At 52.6% G+C, this 21,472-nt stretch overlaps 1 long non-coding RNA gene, 1 other non-coding gene and 1 pseudogene across 2 annotated transcripts in view; all 3 read right to left on the minus strand.

The window, feature by feature from the left end:
* The window catches only part of LOC126197838 (large subunit ribosomal RNA), a 7,862-nt pseudogene extending 2,555 nt beyond the window's left edge, over positions 1-5,307 (minus strand).
* Positions 1-21,472, minus strand: part of LOC126194709 (uncharacterized) — a 219,923-nt gene that overhangs the window by 35,844 nt on the left and 162,607 nt on the right. Inside the window, exon 2 of the long non-coding RNA XR_007538500.1 lies at positions 6,134-6,827. This is a non-coding gene — a long non-coding RNA (uncharacterized LOC126194709). The remainder of the gene's footprint in view (positions 1-6,133; positions 6,828-21,472) is intronic.
* On the minus strand, positions 5,496-5,650 carry LOC126196637 (5.8S ribosomal RNA). The gene has a single exon (XR_007539112.1). It is a non-coding gene; the product is annotated as a 5.8S ribosomal RNA (ribosomal RNA).

Below are 21,472 nucleotides of genomic sequence, written 5' to 3' on the forward strand. Positions count from 1 at the left end.
ATGACACAGGGGCATGGAAGTAACCAACAGGGACGTCCGCTGGCAGGCACAGCCAAGATCTAATGGCTGCGCAGATGGTGGTGTCCATTGCTGACAGGGCTCCTAGGCGGGTCCTCGAAAGGGCCAAGCCATGGTGTATTCCTGGCAAGACGACGGTTCTGAGGGCATGCAAACGCTGTTGTGGTTTTAGTGGTGCCCTGGACAGGACGGTCAGCTGTCGCTCGACCTCCCGCCTCGGATGAAAGAGGCTGCATCCACTCGTGGAGAACTCCAGTCCAAGATACCGGAAAGTGCTCTCGATCGCGAGGGCTGGGAGGATGGTATATCCAGCCCTGAAGGTTGCGGTGTCATCGACCTTTATCTTCTTCTCACGGCCAGACGACGTGAGGGCGAGAGTGAAGCACTTTCCGGGGTTCACTTGGTGAGCCATGTCCCCAAGGGCAGATGTTGCTGCAACAATCAGGTCCTGGAGCCCTCCTGGAGTCTCGGCGAACAGCAGGAGGTCGTCGGCGAAAGCAGAAGCGTTGAGACGTCGTCCCATCATATTGGCACCAATGTAGTCTGGGAGGCGAGCAAGCATGAGGTCTAAGGAAAGGTTGAATAGGATAGGAGATAGAGGATCACCCTGCCTGACACCCCTTGAAGGCCGCACTGGACACAGCGACATCCCAGAACCAGAGATCATTGTCACCCCATCCTCATAGCATCCCAGGATGTATCCAATGAACTCGTCAGGCAGACCATGTGCCCTCAGGGCGGGCCTCAGGGCACCATGGTCTAGAGAGTCGAATGCCTTGGACACATCCAGGGACGCAACATAGAGGGAGTGACAGTTCGCCCTGGCCTGAGTCATCGCCAAGTCCAACAAGAACGTATTGTGCAGCATCCCATCCTGAGGAAGGAAAGCCCGCTGACACCCGTCCAGCACACAGGTCCGCATCAGACGGCCCGCCAGGATCTTATGGAAGACCCTAGCGAGGACTGAGCAAACCGTGATCGGACGGAAGTCAGCGGGGGATGCTGGGGCGGCCTTCTTGGGCAACAGGGATGTACGGGCTAGGAGAAGTCGGGATGGGAGGCGACGGGTCAAGAGGAAGAGGTTAAGGATTTTAAGGAGGACCTCATGGGGTATACGGCGAATCTGGGCCGGTGTCAGTCGGTCTGGGCCTGCAGCATGGCGACGAGGGGGGAGCGCTGAAGCAACTTCCTCCATCGTAATAGGCGCCCACAGCTGTTCGAAGGGAACCTCGATGGAGGAAGCCAACAGCCGACTTTCCAGACGGTCCACCCGGCCAGATGGTCGCCGGGTGAAAAGATCCTTCCAAAACTCCACCAACCCAGGAATAGGGGCTGGTGGGTGAAGGAGCGTTCCATCCAGAAGGCCGCTGATGCAGCGAGCAGCGCTCTTTGAGAAGGCCCGCTGACAGAGGGCGTACTCCCTCCTCCGCAGGGCCCGCTTCGTCCCTTGTGGCTCTGACATCCGGCGGGGGGCAACAGGATTTTGCGATGGCTCCCTACTACCGATGGCGTCAAGGGCAGCCGAGAGCATGCCCATTATGACTGAGGCCGATGTAGGTGGCCCAAGCGCCAGGATGTCATCGACTGCTCTGTACCTTGGCCCAGACGATGGGAGGGCTGCCAGAGCCGACCAGACAGCCTGGTCGACAGTATCGACAGCTGCAGGCGGGGAGGGGGGTGCTGTACAGGAACGGGCAGGCTCCACCGCTGCAACTGATGGAGGTGTCCCCACCCCAACAGCAGAGAGGGCAGCAACAAACTCGGTGACCTGGTTCCTATAGGCAGTTCCACGACGCTGTCCTTTTATTGACTCGACAGAACGATTCGGGAACGCCTTTGCAAGCTCTTGGTTTAGGAACCAGGTGCCCTTGAGCGTAAGTGCTGCCTCAGAGTGGGCCAGGCGTAGCAGCTCTTCACTAGACCACCTGGCCTTCACCCTCTCGGTGGTCACCTCTGCGTTGGCTGCGACAGGATGGGCACGGCGACGATGTACACCAAGACCATTCTTGGTGGTGAAAGTCCGGTGGCACTCAGGACATGTGATGGCAGACACTGCGGCTCGACCCGGACTGGCGGCGTCGGATGCTGACCCAACAACTGGCGCGGCGGCTCCTGTGGGAGCACCGCTACCTGGTATCTTCTTGTTCTTGGGGCCAGCTGAAACAAGGGCAGGGGGGGCGGCAACCCCCAAGCCCCAAAAGGTTCACCCCGCTCTGTCGATCAAGGAACTTTGGAAGAGCTATACCCAGGCATAATCTTCCTAAGAACCTCTCACGACCCCTGCCACAAGAAGGCCAGAGCTAGGATTTCCCACCGAGAGGCTAAGCGAACCATCATTCACTAGACATCGCTAGGATGCTGAAGAGTGGATCGAGAGGGTCCGTATATGGCGCATCATGTGAGCATTAAGAGAGTCATAGTTACTCCCGCCGTTTACCCGCGCTTGCTTGAATTTCTTCACGTTGACATTCAGAACACTGGGCAGAAATCACATTGCGTCAACACCCGCTAGGGCCATCGCAATGCTTTGTTTTAATTAGACAGTCGGATTCCCCCAGTCCGTGCCAGTTCTGAGTTGATCGTTGAATGGCGGCCGAAGAGAATCCGAGCACCCGCGCGCCCCCGGAGGAGCACGCTAAGGTGGACGCGGCCTCACAGCAAGGAAGATCCGTGGGAGGCCAAGGCACGGGACCGACCTCGGATCCTGCATGCAGGTTGAAGCACCGGGGCGCGAACGCCGCACAGGCGCGCGCATCCTGCACCGCCGGCCAGCACGAGGCCGACCAACGGCGAGAGCAGACCACACCCACGCTAAACGCCCGCACTTACCGGCACCCCTACGGCACTCACCTCGCCCAGGCCCGGCACGTTAGCGCTGACCCACTTCCCGACCAAGCCCGACACGCCCCGATCCTCAGAGCCAATCCTTATCCCGAAGTTACGGATCCAATTTGCCGACTTCCCTTATCTACATTATTCTATCGACTAGAGGCTCTTCACCTTGGAGACCTGCTGCGGATATGGGTACGAACTGGCGCGACACCTCCACGTGGCCCTCTCCCGGATTTTCAAGGTCCGAGGGGAAGATCGGGTCACCGCCGCAACTGCGGTGCTCTTCGCGTTCCAAACCTTATCTCCCTGCTAGAGGATTCCAGGGAACTCGAACGCTCATGCGGAAGAGAAAACTCTTCCCCGATCTCCCGACGGCGTCTCCGGGTCCTTTTGGGTTACCCCGACGAGCATCTCTAAAAGAGGGGCCCGACTTGTATCGGTTCGGCTGCCGGGTTCCGGAATAGGAACCGGATTCCCTTTCGCCCAACGGGAGCCAGCACAAAGTGCATCATGCTATGACGGCCCCCATCAACGTCAGATTTCTCGTAGGGCTTAGGATCGACTGACTCGTGTGCAACGGCTGTTCACACGAAACCCTTCTCCGTGTCAGCCCTCCACGGCCTCGCTGGAGTATTTGCTACTACCACCAAGATCTGCACCGACGGCGGCTCCAGGCAGGCTCACGCCCAGAACCTTCTGCGCCCACCGCGGCGACCCTCCTATTCGTCAGTGCTTCGCGCCCGGCCGCAAGGACCGGCCGTGACTGCCAGACTGACGGCCGAGTATAGGCACGACGCTTCAGCGCCATCCTTTTTCAGGGCTACTTGCTTCGGCAGGTGAGTTGTTACACACTCCTTAGCGGATTCCGACTTCCATGGCCACCGTCCTGCTGTCTTAAGCAACCAACGCCTTTCATGGTTTCCCATGAGCGTCGATTCGGGCGCCTTAACTCGGCGTTTGGTTCATCCCACAGCGCCAGTTCTGCTTACCAAAAGTGGCCCACTTGGCACTCCGATCCGAGTCGTTTGCTCGCGGCTTCAGCATATCAAGCAAGCCGGAGATCTCACCCATTTAAAGTTTGAGAATAGGTTGAGGTCGTTTCGGCCCCAAGGCCTCTAATCATTCGCTTTACCGGATGAGACTCGTACAAGCACCAGCTATCCTGAGGAAAACTTCGGAGGGTACCAGCTACTAGATGGTTCGATTAGTCTTTCGCCCCTATACCCAGCTCCGACGATCGATTTGCACGTCAGAATCGCTACGGACCTCCATCAGGGTTTCCCCTGACTTCGTCCTGGCCAGGCATAGTTCACCATCTTTCGGGTCCCAACGTGTACGCTCTAGGTGCGCCTCACCTCGCAATGAGGACAAGACGCCCCGGGAGTGCGGAGGCCGCCGCCCTGTGAAGGTCGTGGATGCCCCATCCTCCCTCAGCCCGCGCAAGGCGAGACCTTCACTTTCATTACGCCTTTAGGTTTTCGTACAGCCCAATGACTCGCGCACATGTTAGACTCCTTGGTCCGTGTTTCAAGACGGGTCGTGAAATTGTCCAAAGCTGAAGCGCCGCTGACGGGAGCGATTATTCCGCCCGACAGCATCCCGAGCCAACAGCGGCGCGGGTCCGGGGCCGAGCCAGGTAGGTCTGTCATCCGGGAAGAACCGCGCGCGCTTGCCGGGAGCCCGAGCGCCCAAAGGGGCGAATCGACTCCTTCAGATATACCGCCGAGCAACCAGCCAGGACACCGGGGCTCTGCCCAACGGACGCGAACCGAGGCCCGCAGAAGGACAGGCTGCGCACCCGGACCGTAGGCCGGCACCCAGCGGGTCGCGACGTCCTACTAGGGGAGAAGTGCGGCCCACCGCACACCGGAACGGCTCCACCCCGCGGCGAGTGGAAAGGCAACCGGACACGACCCCGCCGCGGATTGCTCCGCGCGGGCGGCCGGCCCCATCTGCCGAGGGCGGAGGCCAGTGGCCGGATGGGCGTGAATCTCACCAGTTCGACCTTTCGGACTTCTCAAGTTTACCCCAGAACGGTTTCACGTACTTTTGAACTCTATCTTCAAAGATCTTTTCAACTTTCCCCCATGGTACTTGTTCGCTATCGGTCTCGTGATCATGTTTAGTCTCAGATGGAGTTTACCACCCACTTGGAGCTGCACTCTCAAGCAACCTGACTCAAAGGATAGGTCTCGCCGACGCTCGCACCGGCCGCTACGGGCCTGGCACCCTCTACGGGCCGTGGCCTCATTCAAGTTGGACTTGGGCTCGGCGCGAGGCGTTGGGGTAGTGGACTCTCCCAAACACCACATGCCACGACAGGCCGCAGCCTGCGGGGTTCGGTGCTGGACTCTTCCCTGTTCGCTCGCCGCTACTGGGGGAATCCTTGTTAGTTTCTTTTCCTCCGCTTAGTAATATGCTTAAATTCAGCGGGTAGTCTCTCCTGCTCTGAGGTCGTTGTACGAGGTGTCGCACGCCACACTGCCAGCCAGCTGTGCACGCTACCGAGACAGTACCGGTATGCGAACCGCCAGGTGACGGGCGCGCATCGCTCGCTTCAGGGGACATGGCCGGCCCCACAGGCCGGCACGACACTCCCACGTCTCCGAAGCGGGACAAACGCCGCGCGCTTCAGTTTACGTAGCCGACCTTCAGCCAGACGTGGCCCGGGAACGGAATCCATGGACCGCAATGTGCGTTCGAAACGTCGATGTTCATGTGTCCTGCAGTTCACATGTCGACGCGCAATTTGCTGCGTTCTTCATCGACCCACGAGCCGAGTGATCCACCGTCCTGGGTGATCTTTTTACAGTTTCAACTGTCTCTTTCAAAACAGTTGCATAGGCGGGACTGGGGCGTTCGACGGCCCCTGTTCCAGTGTTTTGTGTCCAACGGCCTCACGGCCGATGGGCGTCGTACGGCTCCACACCGGAGCGGACAGGCACTCGGGCGAACGTCATTCAAAACCGGCGCGAGGCGCCAGGTGCCGCAGGCCAGCCGCTCCAGAGCTTCAGCGCTCGTACCACACAACATTTTCCGTTAGTTTTGAGAAGCACGCGTGGTCCCGCACGCGGCGCACGGCTACTACGAGCCGTACAGGTAGCGTGTTGCACGACACGACACGCACATCGAAAGACATGCAGTCTAGTCGGTAATGATCCTTCCGCAGGTTCACCTACGGAAACCTTGTTACGACTTTTACTTCCTCTAAATGATCAAGTTTGGCCATCTTTCCGGTAGCATCGGCAACGACAGAGTCGATGCCGCGTACCAGTCCGAAGACCTCACTAAATCATTCAATCGGTAGTAGCGACGGGCGGTGTGTACAAAGGGCAGGGACGTAATCAACGCGAGCTTTTGACTCGCGCTTACTGGGAATTCCTCGTTCATGGGGAACAATTGCAAGCCCCAATCCCTAGCACGAAGGAGGTTCAGCGGGTTACCCCGACCTTTCGGCCTAGGAAGACACGCTGATTCCTTCAGTGTAGCGCGCGTGCGGCCCAGAACATCTAAGGGCATCACAGACCTGTTACTGCTCAATCTCGTGCGGCTAGAAGCCGCCTGTCCCTCTAAGAAGAAAAGTAATCGCTGACAGCACGAAGGATGTCACGCGACTAGTTAGCAGGCTAGAGTCTCGTTCGTTATCGGAATTAACCAGACAAATCGCTCCACCAACTAAGAACGGCCATGCACCACCACCCACCGAATCAAGAAAGAGCTATCAATCTGTCAATCCTTCCGGTGTCCGGGTCTGGTGAGGTTTCCCGTGTTGAGTCAAATTAAGCTGCAGGCTCCACTCCTGGTGGTGCCCTTCCGTCAGTTCCTTTAAGTTTCAGCTTTGCAACCATACTTCCCCTGGAACGCAAAAGCTTTGGTTTCCCGGAGGCTGCCCGCCGAGTCATCGGAGGAACTGCGGCGGATCGCTGGCTGGCATCGTTTATGGTTAGAACTAGGGCGGTATCTGATCGCCTTCGAACCTCTAACTTTCGTTCTTGATTAATGAAAACGTACTTGGCAAATGCTTTCGCTTCTGTTCGTCTTGCGACGATCCAAGAATTTCACCTCTAACGTCGCAATACGAATGCCCCCGCCTGTCCCTATTAATCATTACCTCGGGTTCCGAAAACCAACAAAATAGAACCGAGGTCCTATTCCATTATTCCATGCACACAGTATTCAGGCGGGCTTGCCTGCTTTAAGCACTCTAATTTGTTCAAAGTAAACGCGCCGGCCCACCGAGACACTCAATAAAGAGCACCCTGGTAGGATTTCAACGGGGTCCGCCTCGGGACACACGAACACACAACGAGGCGGTCGCAAGCCTTCGGCTCGCCCCACCGGCAGGACGTCCCACGATACATGCCAGTTAAACACCGACGGGCGGTGAACCAACAGCGTGGGACACAAATCCAACTACGAGCTTTTTAACCGCAACAACTTTAATATACGCTATTGGAGCTGGAATTACCGCGGCTGCTGGCACCAGACTTGCCCTCCAATAGATACTCGTTGAAGGATTTAAAGTGTACTCATTCCGATTACGGGGCCTCGGATGAGTCCCGTATCGTTATTTTTCGTCACTACCACCCCGTGCCGGGAGTGGGTAATTTGCGCGCCTGCTGCCTTCCTTGGATGTGGTAGCCATTTCTCAGGCTCCCTCTCTGGAATCGAACCCTGATTCCCCGTTACCCGTTACAACCATGGTAGGCGCAGAACCTACCATCGACAGTTGATAAGGCAGACATTTGAAAGATGCGTCGCCGGTACGAAGACCGTGCGATCAGCCCAAAGTTATTCAGAGTCACCAAGGCAAATGGACCGGACGAGCCGACCGATTGGTTTTGATCTAATAAAAGCGTCCATTCCATCTCTGGTCGGGACTCTGTTTTTTTTTTTCTAAAAAAAAATTCTTTATTATCAACAATATTAATTATACATATTTAGCCCACCTCCTAACATGATTAGTGGGCCATAATTGTTACATAAGTCTAAAATTTGCAGCTAATATTACAATTTGTATTAGTGAGCTACTTTTAAGTTTTTAAGCTGGTGTTGAATTCTTACAGTACAATGGACACTTTAATTTACCTACAATTTATATTAGTGAACTACTACTTTTTAAGTTCCTAAGATGGTGTTAATTTCCTACGGTGCAATGGGCAGTTTAATGTTACCTACGTCTAACCTAGAAATGACTACTAACTGCAGCGTCACAGGTGTGCCAGTAAGTACAAACCTACTTGGAGTGGCCAGGCTCCTCGAGCTAATCCCGAGGAGCGTGCCCCTGGCACTGGGCCGGCCAAGGTTAGTAATCGCTGCAGTTCCCTATGTTAGTATTCTAATCTAAGTCCTACTCTACTAACTTAACCTACGTCATAATTGGTGCTTGTCATAATCGGTGTGAATGATCCCATCCCCCTGTTCCCATACGTGGCGGTTTCCAACTAATGGAGGTCGGCCATTCCACGCACAGGCGGTATGGGATTGGGATCAGGTCTTAATCGGGTGGTTGGTTAAGAATCTGGTATTTACTCTTGATCTCTCAAGTACTCTATTAAAACTTTTCGCGATACCTCTTCTGCCAGAGCATTCAAGGTATGGAAAGTGTCTTCTTGTCTTAGAAGGTCGTATGTCTCGTTGTGTGGAAGTCTGTCTCTATATGTTGTCGCCACGTCATTGAAGAGAGGGCACTCGAAAACCACATCTTCCAGAGTTCCTTCCGCCGCGCCACAGTCACACTCGGGGGTTGCCCTTTTTCCCAAACCGACATAAGTATGTCGGATAGGGTTCATGACCAGTGAGAAAGTGGATGAGTCCTCGTGTGGGTTCGAAATATTTCATGGTCCCACGTTCTTTAACATTAGGTAAGAACTGGAATGTTCTTCTCCCCGTTTCATCTTCCTCCCAATTCCTCTGCCACAGTTCCTCCCCTCTGTTTCTTATCTCCCTCTTATCCTCTACTCTCACACCCATGATATCTGTTATTTTTTCCCCGTCCCCTCTTTTCGCCCAATACGATGCCGCTTGTTCTCTTATTTTAATATCTAGCGGGCAGAGCCCCATTATGACTAACAGAGCTCCCCCTGGTGATGTCCTGTAGGCCCCTACTGACCTTAATATCATATTTCTCTGGACTCTTCTCACTATCATGGCGGGCACGACCCGCGTGAGCCTGTGCGCCCAGACTCCCGAGCCGTAACCCACTACTGATGTCAGGATGCTATTGTGATAGAGTTTGATGAGATGAGGAAGGAGATGAAATCGTTTATGTCCGATGGAAATGAGATTATTTAGTAACTGCAATGCTTTCTGTGTTACAGTTTCTATGTGCTTTCCGAAGTTCCATCTCTCGTCAATTATGACTCCCAGATATCGCGCTTCACGTCGCCGAAGAACTGGTGAGCCATCGATTCTCACAGTGGGATTTCTAATGAGCTGACCTTTTAGTAGTAAATAAGTAGATTTATTAGGGGATACTTTCATTTTCGTTTTAAGGCACCATTGGTGCAATCTTTCAATGGCCCTTTCGATTTTTGGCTCTATGTCCTCTCGGCTACGACCGCCGACCAGCAGGAGGTGGTCATCTGCGTAGGCTATCACCTCTAGCACTTCTTCACTTTGTTGCAATTCATCTAATAATGGTTCCATGTGCATGTCCCAAAACAGGGGCCCCAAAACGGAGCCTTGGGGACACCCCTTAGTGATTGCTTTTCCAATTCTCCCGCTAGGGGATGATAGCCAGACCTCCCTATCTTTACAATAGCTCCTCAGACACCCATATAGCGGCCCTGGGCACTCTTTCTCCCGTAAGCAGGAGAAGAGCGAAGGCCACCACAGGTTGTCGAAGGCGCCACTGATATCCACCATGATGCCGACGACATACTTATGTGGGGTCAAGCCGCAGACCTCAGCCGCCAGAGCGATGGCATCAGATGCCGACCGCCCCGGCCTGAAGCCGAACTGCCTGCTGCTCATCCCCCGCAGTATCCGGTGAGCCGTCAATCTGTCAGCTAGCAATTTTTCCAAGAGCTTCCCAAACAGGTCTAATAGACAGATTGGCCTGTAAGATTTTACTTCAGTTGGATCCTTCTCCAGTCCTTTTTTAATTATTATTACATTCGCGGTTTTCCACTTCTTGGGAAACCTTCTTTGTCGGAGGCATTCGTTGTATAAGTGAGTTAACGGCGCGACTAACTGGGGTGCCAGAAATTGCACCACCTCAGCCACAATGCCGTCTGGTCCTGGAGCTTTCCCTCTCTTCAGGGATTTTATTTGTACAGCTACCTCCTCTTCCGAGAATGGGTAGACTGCCATGTTGTTGTCGTAATCCATTAGATATGCATCCTGCAGTTGCTTCTGGTTTTCAGTTTCCCCATCCGCATTGTCGTCAGGCAGCAGGGACTGGAGAAGGACCTCGGCAGTTTCCTGCCAAGACTCCGTCATCCCATCCCCTCGCCTGACAGTGGATAACTCCAGGGGAGAGCGGATTTTTTCCCGTACCAATTTATAGGGGAGACCCCACGGATCTAAGGCCAACTGGTTCAGCACATAGCTTTCCCAGCTACGCAGTCTCACTTCGCGTAATTCCTTTTGAAAACTTTGCTTTGCCTCCCTGTATCGCAACTGCCATCTTTGTCTTTCCAGCCAGACGACACTGCGCTGGTAGTTCCTCCTTAGCCTTCTAACAGACCGACGTAACTCCTCTAATTCAGGCGACCATGGTGATGGCGAGGCCGCCACGGCCTTCCTCCTGGTTGGTACGGCGGCCCTCACTGCTCTATGTACTGCGCCCACCAGTTCCTCAGCTCTTTTGTCTATGTCTAGGTCTTCGTGTATGTCACCTTCTGGTAATGCAGGGATGTCGCACTCCCTCGCTAAAAGTTCCCAATTTGCTTTATTATAATTATATTGCACCTCCCACCCCATGGCCCAGCGGCACTCTCTTTCGCTTAAGGTGAAGGTTATTAAATTGTGATCACTCGTGGTGGCATTGCTTACAACTGTCCAATTCTTAATTAGATTGGCTGCGTTGTGTGACGTAAGGGTAACGTCAATGTTCGTGCCTTGTCCTCCTCCTGCTGTGTAGGTGGGAGGATTACCCGGCTTGTTGGCCACCACGAGCTGTGAAGCCATTAGAAAGTCCTCTACTTTATCTCCATTCGCGTCTCTGGTGCCGCTGTACCATAGGGGGGATTTTGCATTGATGTCAGCCGTTATTATTATTTTTCGTCCCCGCAGCGCCGCGGTAACTCTTGCCAGATGTTCCAGGTGTAGTTCTATGTCATCTCCGTATTGAAAATACGTGTTTATGAGTATAATTACTCCCATTGGTGACTGGAGCTCCACGACGTTGCAGTGACGAGTTGTAAATTGTGAGAGCGTAGTTACCCCTCAGGAGTTTATTTGTTATTACTATTGCTGCTCTTGGGTCCTTATTTCTGCTGACAATTTGCCAAGTTGTGGCAGCAAAGGCTATTTTCCCAGCTTGGGAGTACGGCTCCTGTAGACAGAGCACGTCTAGTCTCCTCTCCTCCACCTCTTTACGGAGCTCCTGCATAACAAGTCGACTATTGTGCGTGTTCAGTTGTCCAATTATTATCTCTGTCGTCATGGAAAGTATGTGTGTATATGGTCGTCTGGCCAGGTCTTACTCCAGTCAAAAGCAATTCGTCCATTTGCCAGTACGGCCTGTTCGTAGATGTCCTGAAGGTCAAACTTTTCACCGCGTCTCTCAAAAACTTTTTTCAGTAAGTCCCGCAGGGCTCCGAAATCAGTGGGGAGATTCACTGACTTGAGCTGTATTCTATCCACTGCCTCCATTACCGAGAAGGTTACCTTTCTTCCCTCTTCGTGTCCTACACGGACCACATGCCGTAAAGGCAGTGGCCAGGGTAATTGGCTCTTCCAGTCTGGCCAGTTGCATTGTGAACTCGATGTTGGGGTATACCCTTACGGCTCCACGGGTGGCAATCTGACCACTGGAGCGATTTGCATTGTGGGCTTCGAGCTTGTGCTTGTGACAGCACTGTCTTGGATGGGTTCTTCTCTGGGTTTTGTCTGAGATATTTCTGTCCTAGGATGCTCTTGCCGCTTTGGATGGAATGTCGGCTTCATTTCCCGTCTTCGAGGGGCAGGATCTACGTTCAATGCTGGAAGATCTGTTTGTATGTTTTTATCTATCATATAAGGATCCGTTTGGATGGCCTTGTCTATTATTTCTGTCTTAGTGGCGCTCGAAAGCGCCACTAGGAAGTTCTTGAACCTGGTTGCCCTCATAGCATCCCGCCTCCTCTTACTTGGGGACTTGCGTTTTGGCATCCTATTCGGTGGGCTGTGATCAGCCATAATCGATTTTCGAGATTAGTCGTTGTTCCAACATTCTATATGTTGGGCAACTGCGTCCCGAGGCTCCACATGACTTTTTCCCTCGGTTTTTGCAAGGGACACAGACCGCTGCTGCTTTGCAGTCTTTGCGGCTGTGTCCACTTGTTCCACACTTCGTGCAGGCCGATTCCCTGGTACACAGCCTTAGGATGTGATCCAGGTCGCCACAGTTGTGGCAGCGAGGTACCACGATGTAGTCTCTGACGTTGATGGAATGAAATCCAACATATAATCTGCCCATTGCTGTGATTGTTTTCCACATTGGTGCCGTGACCTCAGCTACGTGACGAACCACATCACGCCCCCGAGGCCCCGTCTTAAATCTCAATTTAAAACTCTTTCTAAATTCTTCCTCATTTATGTCATCAAAATTCTGCTCTTTTATTGTATTCGTCAGTTCATCATCTGTCATAGTGGTTGGTACGTCATAGAGAATTACAAGGGGATTCCTTTTCTTTGGTGGTTCGCACTTGACTAGTGAGTTTAATTTCTGATTATTTAATATTTTGTTTTTGTCTTCTTCTGAGGCTACTTCTACTATTACAGAGTTTCTGCTTGGTTTAATTCGTTTTATTTTGATTTTGTCTTTGGCCGGGTTTATAGTTTTTGTGAACAACTCTTGTATTTTCTTTACACTGGTGTCTTGCCCAGGCAGTGTCCTGAGAAAGACCGCAGTGTCTGTTCTTTTGGCTGCTTTGTCTATGCTTTCTTTTGTTGTATGCGGCTTGGTTGGCGCCTGCACAGCCACCGCCGCCCAAGTCTTGGTTGGTTGGTTTCTCAATCTGTTATTTTCTTTTTCCAGTTCTTCCACTCGACCTTCTAATTTTGCGTGGGCGATGGCCCATGCAGTAAGTTCGTTTTTAATAGTTGTTAAAGCCGCTTGGCTTATTTTGCCGTTCTTCACGTTCTGCTCTAAGAGCAGTGAGATTCTACCATGTCTTTGCGTAACTGATTCACCTTCTGCCTGACCCGACTCGTCCTGAGGAGCAGGTACAGGCATCGCAGAAGCTCGCGATAGCGCACTCGAATCACTCGTTACTGGTGTCTCCATATTGACAAGTGATAACAAAAGGGGTGGGAGCCCGTCTCTTGCCCCGGACCGGCTCCTCTGGCATGGGGGGGGGGGGGACTGCTGCAGCTCGCCCACCGACCTCGCCCCTAGATAAAGGGCACTCCAGAGCTGCCGGGTTCAGCGCGCCGTCGCCAGCGCACTGGTCCCCATCGACGGCCGCGTCGTCGACGATTTCACACGACGCTCCTCGGCAACTGCACCCCGCACTCCGGAGAGGCGGATGCACCCCTCGCCCTTCGTCACCTACTTGCCCGAGCTTCCACCAGAAGGCCAAGGACCCACTCCTACTCAGGTGGTGGGTCGGTCCCCCCAGTCGTTCAGGGGTCTGGGCCCGTCTAACCTAGCCCAGGCGATGTCACCACCTCCTGGGTTTGGCAGAACATGCCCCGGTTACCCAGGGCGCGGCGAAGCACCCTTGCCGACTCGCGCCGTGATCCCACGCCGACAAACGAGGTCGCCGGCATGCAGAGCACCTGCTGGTCTGTGCCCTGCGAACAGAAAGGGACTGGTGTTCGGTCCCTCGACACAGCTCCACCTGTGCCACGCACCCTTCGCTTTCGCATCGGGTTGGGTCGCAGCTCTCCCTTTTGTCGCAAGGCAGAATGCCAAGCTTAACATCTGGCACCACGGGAAGGCGGAAAGAGCCACTTGGGAAGGAGAGGCTATGAGAGACGCATCACTTCCCCTGTGAGGACTGCCACGGCACACCCGACTGGAAAGCGATACGCCCCAGTGCGAGCTTCCATGCCTTACGGCGCGCCGGTAACGGGCGGGCCCGCACCGAAACGCGCCGTCAAGTGACTGACCTCACGCCAGACTCTGGACTCTGTTTGCATGTATTAGCTCTAGAATTACCACAGTTATCCAAGTAACGTGGGTACGATCTAAGGAACCATAACTGGCTTAATGAGCCATTCGCGGTTTCACCTTAATGCGGCTTGTACTGAGACATGCATGGCTTAATCTTTGAGACAAGCATATGACTACTGGCAGGATCAACCAGGGAGCTGCGTCAACTAGAGCTGAGCAGCCGGCCGCCCGGGAGTGAGTCCCGGGCGCCCGCGCGAACACGCAAGCGTCCGCTCAATTATTCTCCAAACAGGAGGAGGCTGAGCTCCCTTGCACGATACACCTCGAAACTCTCTTAGGTCCCGGCGGCGCGCAGCGCCGTCCTATGTACGTAGTCGGGTTCGAGAGAGGCGCAATCGCCCGGAGTTAGGCGAGTAGACGCTTTAAGTGCGACCACCCAAGCTCCCAACTGAGCTTGCCGCTGCCGACAGAGGCCCGGGAGCGTGCTGTCGTGGTGTTGCCGGCGGGAGACAACACGCGGCCACAAACAGTGACCGGGCAGCTCCAACGCCAGCGCCCCAGAAGGGCAAAGCCCCACCTGGGTGCCAAAGCGAACTCTCCCAGCACAGCGCACGCGCCAACACATCCGCACAGCTACGATACACAAACCACCTGCGAGAACCGCGGGGGCAACCGAGCAGCAGACGGCGTCGCGGCACCGAGTGCCGGGCGGCGGCGCATCCTCAACGCACACAGTCCTCAATCGGACCAGCACACTGCAGATGTCCACCGCGCTTCGCACCGGGCCCGCGGGGCCCACCTTGGACGCACGGCGCCGCGCGCTGGGTGTGCCGGCACGCAGCTGCGCCGCCAGCCGCGTCCGTCGGCCGGCGCGCCCGCTACTGGGCGCCCCCACCAGCCGGCAGTAGCGCGTGCGCCCACGCAGCTAGCGGCCAGCACGCCGGGCGCCCCACCCCTCACCGGCCAGGGACAGTCCCACCCAGCCACCGCCGCGTATCGCTTCATACCCACATGGCCACTCACGTTCGTGGGTATGACGGGTGTCGCTGAAGCAACCCGTTAATAGCTGTACCGATCGTCGCTATCAACGATTCACCTCCAGCGTGAACAACCGCTCAACAACGGATTTCCAGTTCATTTGCGTAACTTGGGCAGCAAACGTAGTCATCCATCTACATTTGCGACTTCTACGAGTCTTGCATGCCTGGATGTTGTGTGTCACGACACGCTACATCAGCATACATACACGCTGCGACGTGTGCACGAGAGAACACGTGGAAGGTGGCCAGCGTACGTATGCAAATGCCATTGCACAGTTGCGAACCGCATTCAACACGTGATCTCCTGACCGACGAGCTGGAGGTGACAGGGGGGGCGATATACGTCCTATTGCAGTACACATTACAGTGGATAGCGGGACCATGTGGAAAGTAAGCAACACTCGCAAGATGTTGTGAGGGTACGCACCGTAACATGAATCAATACGCAAGACACCAGAGTGTGCGCGCAGTGAACTATGTTGAGAGGGTTGCGATTAGGCAACACTACACGAATATCTAGATTCATATAACAAACAATTACAGGGCACGTTAAGGCGCAACGTGGGCTAGGTTAAGCCGTAACGTGGGTTAGGTTAAGGCGCAACGTGGGTTAGGTTAAGGCGCAACGTGGGTTAGGTTAAGGCGCAACTTGGGTTACGTTAAGGTAGAAGTTGGTTTAGGTTAAGGTAGAAGTTGGGTTAGGTTAAGGTAGAAGTTGGGTTAGGTTAATGTAGAAGTTGGGTTAAGGGATGGTGTGTGTGTGTGTGTGTGGGGGGGGGGTGGCGAGGTTCGTTGATAGTGATGATAGTAAGTGGATGCCTGAGGTACTATCAGATATGTCACGTCAGGATGCACTTGTGGCTCATGGCAGGCGGCGCGCCCGTTCTGTGCTTGTGGCAAAGGAGTGGCAGACCTGTGTCTTTCATTCCTGCCATTGTTTATGTGCTGTGAGACGTGGCAGTGTGGTGCTGTTGGGTGCACCCCTGTGTAGGACATGTGTGGGTGTTGGTGGCTTATCTGAGGAATGGAGGTTGTCGGAAGAGTGGGATATTCTGTTTTCTGGTTGGACCTCCCGATCTGGTTATCATAGTGTGGATGGCGTACTGTGGCGGAGAGGATGCACTGGATGTTGTTCCATGCTGGTACTTACAAATTGTGTCTGCGTCTGTTACAGGCAGAGAGTAGTGTGAGATAGTGTCTGGCTGACGTGTAGTTCACATTGTGTGCACAGACTTTCAGCATGTATAAGGACAGTTGTATATGTGATCTCTATTCCGATGGCTCTGCGTGTATTACTAAGCACCGTCGTGTATAAGCTTACTGTAGTTCCAGTCATGTGCTGTTCTATCTCTGTACAATAGTAGCGGTGCGACTCCAATACCTAGCTACGCCCTGCGGCAGCTTCCCCTGGTGTACGGCATATGATTATAAGCAATCAGTCTATTAGTCAAAGCCGGTGGTTTGACAACGTCACATGTATGGGGTGGGGGACGCTACACCGTGCCAGTGGGTGAGCGCTGCGTAACACTTTCCCCACACTGAAGGCTCGGACCCTCATTGCGCGTCCGAGTAATATATTGAGGAGCGCACTTAGCGATTGCCCCGAGTCTTTGCGACTGCGAGTGCAACGCCCACGGGGACCGACGTGGCCGGGGCGCCTGCTAGCTGATCGCTCAGCATCGGGATCCGTACACTGAGCAACGCGGTCGCGCACAGACTTAGAGCATGTATAGGGACTTTTTTTACATTTAACCACATTCCAAACCCAACGCCTTGATAACTAAGGTGGGTTGTTAGCTTACTGATTTCAGTATGTCTGCAGCAAGTCATGGTCTCTTAGCCGTTGCAGATACTCACAAATGGTTAGTTTGCGAGTAGCTGCACTGTTTCCGTCCCTAGCCACGAGGAGGCGGACCAGATCTTTGCTATCACATGCTGCATGCGTGGTTTGCTGTTTCATTTACAAAGGATTATCATGTTAATAATATTTAGTATAAAATATAAAACTGAATAAAATATAAAGAAAATATGTACATAGTAAGTTAAAAAGAAGCAATATTACTTTACACAAATAGAATAAAGAAAAATATTTACATTTATTGAGATTTGCTTATAGGAGTTGCTTTGATCTTGTAGCTTAGAAGCTTGATTAAAAACAAGTACACATTTCTAATACAGACTGCATTGTCTACTTCAAGAAGGGGCAGATGCACTGCAGTATTACAATTGGTCTACATTGTTCTACATACACCCTTGTCTCATATGATACTGTTTTAGAACATTTAAAGTAAAAGTTAATAATGTACTCATACTGGTATTAATCAAGGCCTATCACACTCTCTTACGACTGACGAAATTAATAAAGATGTATAAATTTTAAGATTGGTTATTGCAGCTAGTTTCAAATAATTACTAATATTTACACAAATTTACTGGTAGTCATACAATTAATCTTCTAAAGGGTCCTGACCCCATCTAGTTAAAACTGCATTAAAAGATATAAAACATTTTTATAGATATAATACATGAAAGGAGGGAATGTGGCTCTAGGCAGTGCAAGTATATGTAAGACATAAACATACAGGCTCTAAGCAGTACAATTATATACAACACCCATGACAGCTGGCACAGGCCCTACAAATGTAGCTACTTTGGAAATAATAGTTCCTGTTTTGGACATCACAGATTTAAACAAATTACTGATAGTTAAACAGTCAGCCGTCTGTAGGGTCCTGGCACCATCTAATTAAAATTGCATTTAAAAGATATAAAACATTAAAGATACAAAACATAAAAGGCTCTCAGCAGTACAATTGTGTTTAATGCACATCACAGCAGGCACAGGCCCTTCAAGTGTAGCTACTTTAGGATATAGTATAATTACCAAGGGTGTAGTGGGTAGTAATGACTTCAGACATTTCCAGATCTCTGTTTTGCGTCTGATTCCAGTCATTTCTAGTGTGGAGTTTTCATATAGTTACTACCAGGCTAGATACTTCAATTCAGTCTCATTCTAGGTCTACTTCACTTAGTGTATCACTTTCAGAATTAGTATCAGTAGTTGTTTCTGTAGTGTAATTTAGGCCTTGTGTACTATGATGTCTCTGTCTCCTCCCATTGGGATTCCGCCTTCTAAAAAGGTCATACATTTCTGTAGAGACCTTATCTGTTATGTCATTGAGTGTGTTCCATGTGTCTTGGTTACGTATTTTTTGTTTTATATCTGTGTCATCTAGTACTTGCCGTACATGCGTAAGGGTGTTACACGTAAGTGCGACATGTTCAGGGGTCCCCAGGTCCCCACAGACACACATGTCACTCTCGGCTAATCCAACACGTGTTAGATGTACTGGGTATGGCCCATGGCCCGTTAAAAAGTGGACCATCCCACGGCTTGGGTCCACATGTGTCAACCTCAGCCTTTCTTCAATATCTGGAAAGAAGTAGTAGACGCGACGACCCTTATCTGAAGAGTCCCATTCTCTTTGCCATGTTACATTACGCCATTTTTTAAGTCCCAGTCTGTCCCTGATCTTTTCCCCAGTTATCTCCCGAACCTTATCTCCACTTTGTTTTTGAAGCCAATAGGAGGCAGCCCTATATTTTATTGTGATGTCAATGGAGTAGATTCCCATGACCACACACAGAGCTTCCGCAGATGTCGTGCTGAAAGCGCCAGTCATTCTCAATAGCGTACTTCTCTGTCCTCTTCTAATTAGAGTTTTATTGGTTTGCAGCACTAATCGGTGTGCCCAGGTACTTGCTGCAAAACATGCTATGGCCTCAAAGATTGCTATGTGATATGTCCGTAGTAGCTTTAGTGGCAATCTGTACTGCGTCGAATTCAACCTGGCCAGCTTATGCATGATTTTACTGGCTTTATCTATTGTTAGTTTCATGTGTTCGCTGAAATTTTGCTTTTAATCTAAATGTAGGCCGAGGTAACGCGTAACTTGTTTTCTCTGTATGTTAACATCGTTTAGTTTCAGAATCGGATTTCTCTGCAGTACTCCTTTGAGGAATATGTAAACTGTTTTGTTTGCAGCAATATGAAGTTTATGTTTCTTACACCAACCATCGATTTTCATGAGGAGTTGCGTGCCGTTTTGTTCGAGTGCAGCAAGTGAGTTCGCCGACGTCTGTAGTAGGAGATCGTCAGCATAGGCAACCACCCCTCTTACACGGTGATCTTGGGCCATAATATCCAAGAGGGGCTCAAAGACGATGTCCCAAAAAATCGGGCCGCATATCGAGCCTTGTGGGCAGCCTTTACTAATACGTTTCACTACCTTTCTGGTGCCTCCTCTCCACTCCACTACTCTATTGCGACAATAGTCTAGAAGACTGTTATATAAAGATGTAGGTAGCTGGATCTCTCTGAGGCGAGCAAACAGTGATGGCCACCATAGATTGTCAAAGGCTCCAGCTCCCCCCTGCGGGTTCGGGGGTTAGAATAGGCCCGCGGTATTCCTCCCTGTCGTAAGAGGCGACTAAAAGGAGTCTCAACTGTTTCGGCCTTATGTGCAGGTCCCATCTCGGGTTTGACCTCCATCTTTCTAAATTATTCCGAAGAGCGAGCCAATTGGGGTAGGGCGCCTTACATGGTGCACTGTATCCGTCGTGCAATTAGACCTTTAGCCGGCTTTCTCGTCGTTACAATGGTGTCCCGCTCGTTTTCGATCTCTTGGGCGATTACCACGCTGCACTCTGCAGTGTTTCTTTTAACTGCGACGACGACCTTGGACAGTTTTGCACCTAAGATCCAGCACGGTAGCCAGCCCGTTGTGGTGGGGCCGCCATGTACCCTCTTGGTTGTAGCCCCCTGACAACACAGGGATCGCTCTACTGATGCCTGCGCCGTTAACTCCCCACGTATGCCAAGGAGTAGATGCCCATCTCCCTGGGGCATCGGGACTCCCGGCAATGGCCGTCCTGCCAGGTGGCTATTGCTGCGGCTGGGTGGCGCCCGTGGGGAGGGCCCTTGGTTGGAGTAGGTGGCATCAAGGCGGATGACCCGCAATGAAGCGTGGTACATCATCTATCGCTGGCGGCCAGCCGTCAGCAGTCCCTAAGCGTTCGAGGGCTCATTTTAAGGGTAATGTTTATGACCCCAAATCGTTCCCATCCCTGGCAACGCCATGGGAGGAACGAAAGGCGTTGCATGACAGTGAAACGTATTCGCCCAGATATCTTGTCTGTACCAGAGCTGATGGGGAATCTTTTATGTCCGTGAAGCCTCAGTTCTTTGTAGAGCATTTAGAGGACAAGTTTGGGGAGGTGGAGGGCTTGTCCAAGATGCGGTCCGGATCGGTGTTGATAAAAACGGCATCCTCCGCCCAGTCGCGGGCCTTGCTCGCTTGTACTAAGCTGGGGGATGTCTCCGTCACTATCACGCCCCATAAAAGTCTGAACATGGTCCAGGGCATTATCTTCCACAGGGATCTCCTTTTACAGTCCGATGACGAGCTGCGCGCTAACTTGGAGCGCCGAGGTGTCCATTTCGTCCGGCGCGTCCACCGGGGTCCGAGGGATCGTCAAGTTGCCACCGTTGCTTTCATCTTGGCCTTCGAGGGTGACACGTCACCTGAGAAGGTCAAGGTGATGGTGTACCGTTGTGATGTCAGGCCTTATAACCCTCCCCAGATGCGGTGCTTCAAGTGTTGGAAGTTCGGCCACATGTCTTCACGCTGTGCTTCCGACCTCGTCTGTCGCGATTGCGGTCGACCATCCCATCCTGATCATCACTGTGCCGCACCTCCAATCTGTGTGAACTGTGGTGCACACCATCCGCCTTGCTCGCCAGACTGTCCGATTCTGAAGAAGGAGCGGAAGATCATGGAGATAAAGGCTCTTGACCGCCTGACGTACACTGAGGCGAAGCGGAAATATGACCGGCTTCACCCAGTGCGCATGACGGCTTCTTATGCCGCAACTGTCACTCCTACAATTCCATCTGCTCCAGTCAGCTCTCAGAGTCGAAGTCCCACACCTGCCCCCTTGATGGTGGGGGGCACTAAACCTCCTGTTGCTCCTGCTCCATTTACTTCAGGAGCAACACCCCCCCAACCATCGGGGACATCAGTCCCCCCTTCCCAGCCGGAGAAGCGTAAGACTTCTTCGGCTACTCTCGTACGGAAGGGGTCCCTTGGGGACCTCCCTTCACAAGTTCCGACCGGTTCCAAAGACGACAGCCGCAAGTGGCTCAAACAACCGCTGGTCCCTGGTCGTCGGGACACACGGTCGTCGTCTGTCCCAAAGACTGACCCAGTGACGCCCTCCCAGCCTGAACCACCAAAGGCACAGCGCGAGAATCAGA

This window comes from Schistocerca nitens, chromosome 7 (assembly GCF_023898315.1).
Source record: "Schistocerca nitens isolate TAMUIC-IGC-003100 chromosome 7, iqSchNite1.1, whole genome shotgun sequence".
NCBI lineage: Eukaryota > Metazoa > Arthropoda > Insecta > Orthoptera > Acrididae > Schistocerca > Schistocerca nitens.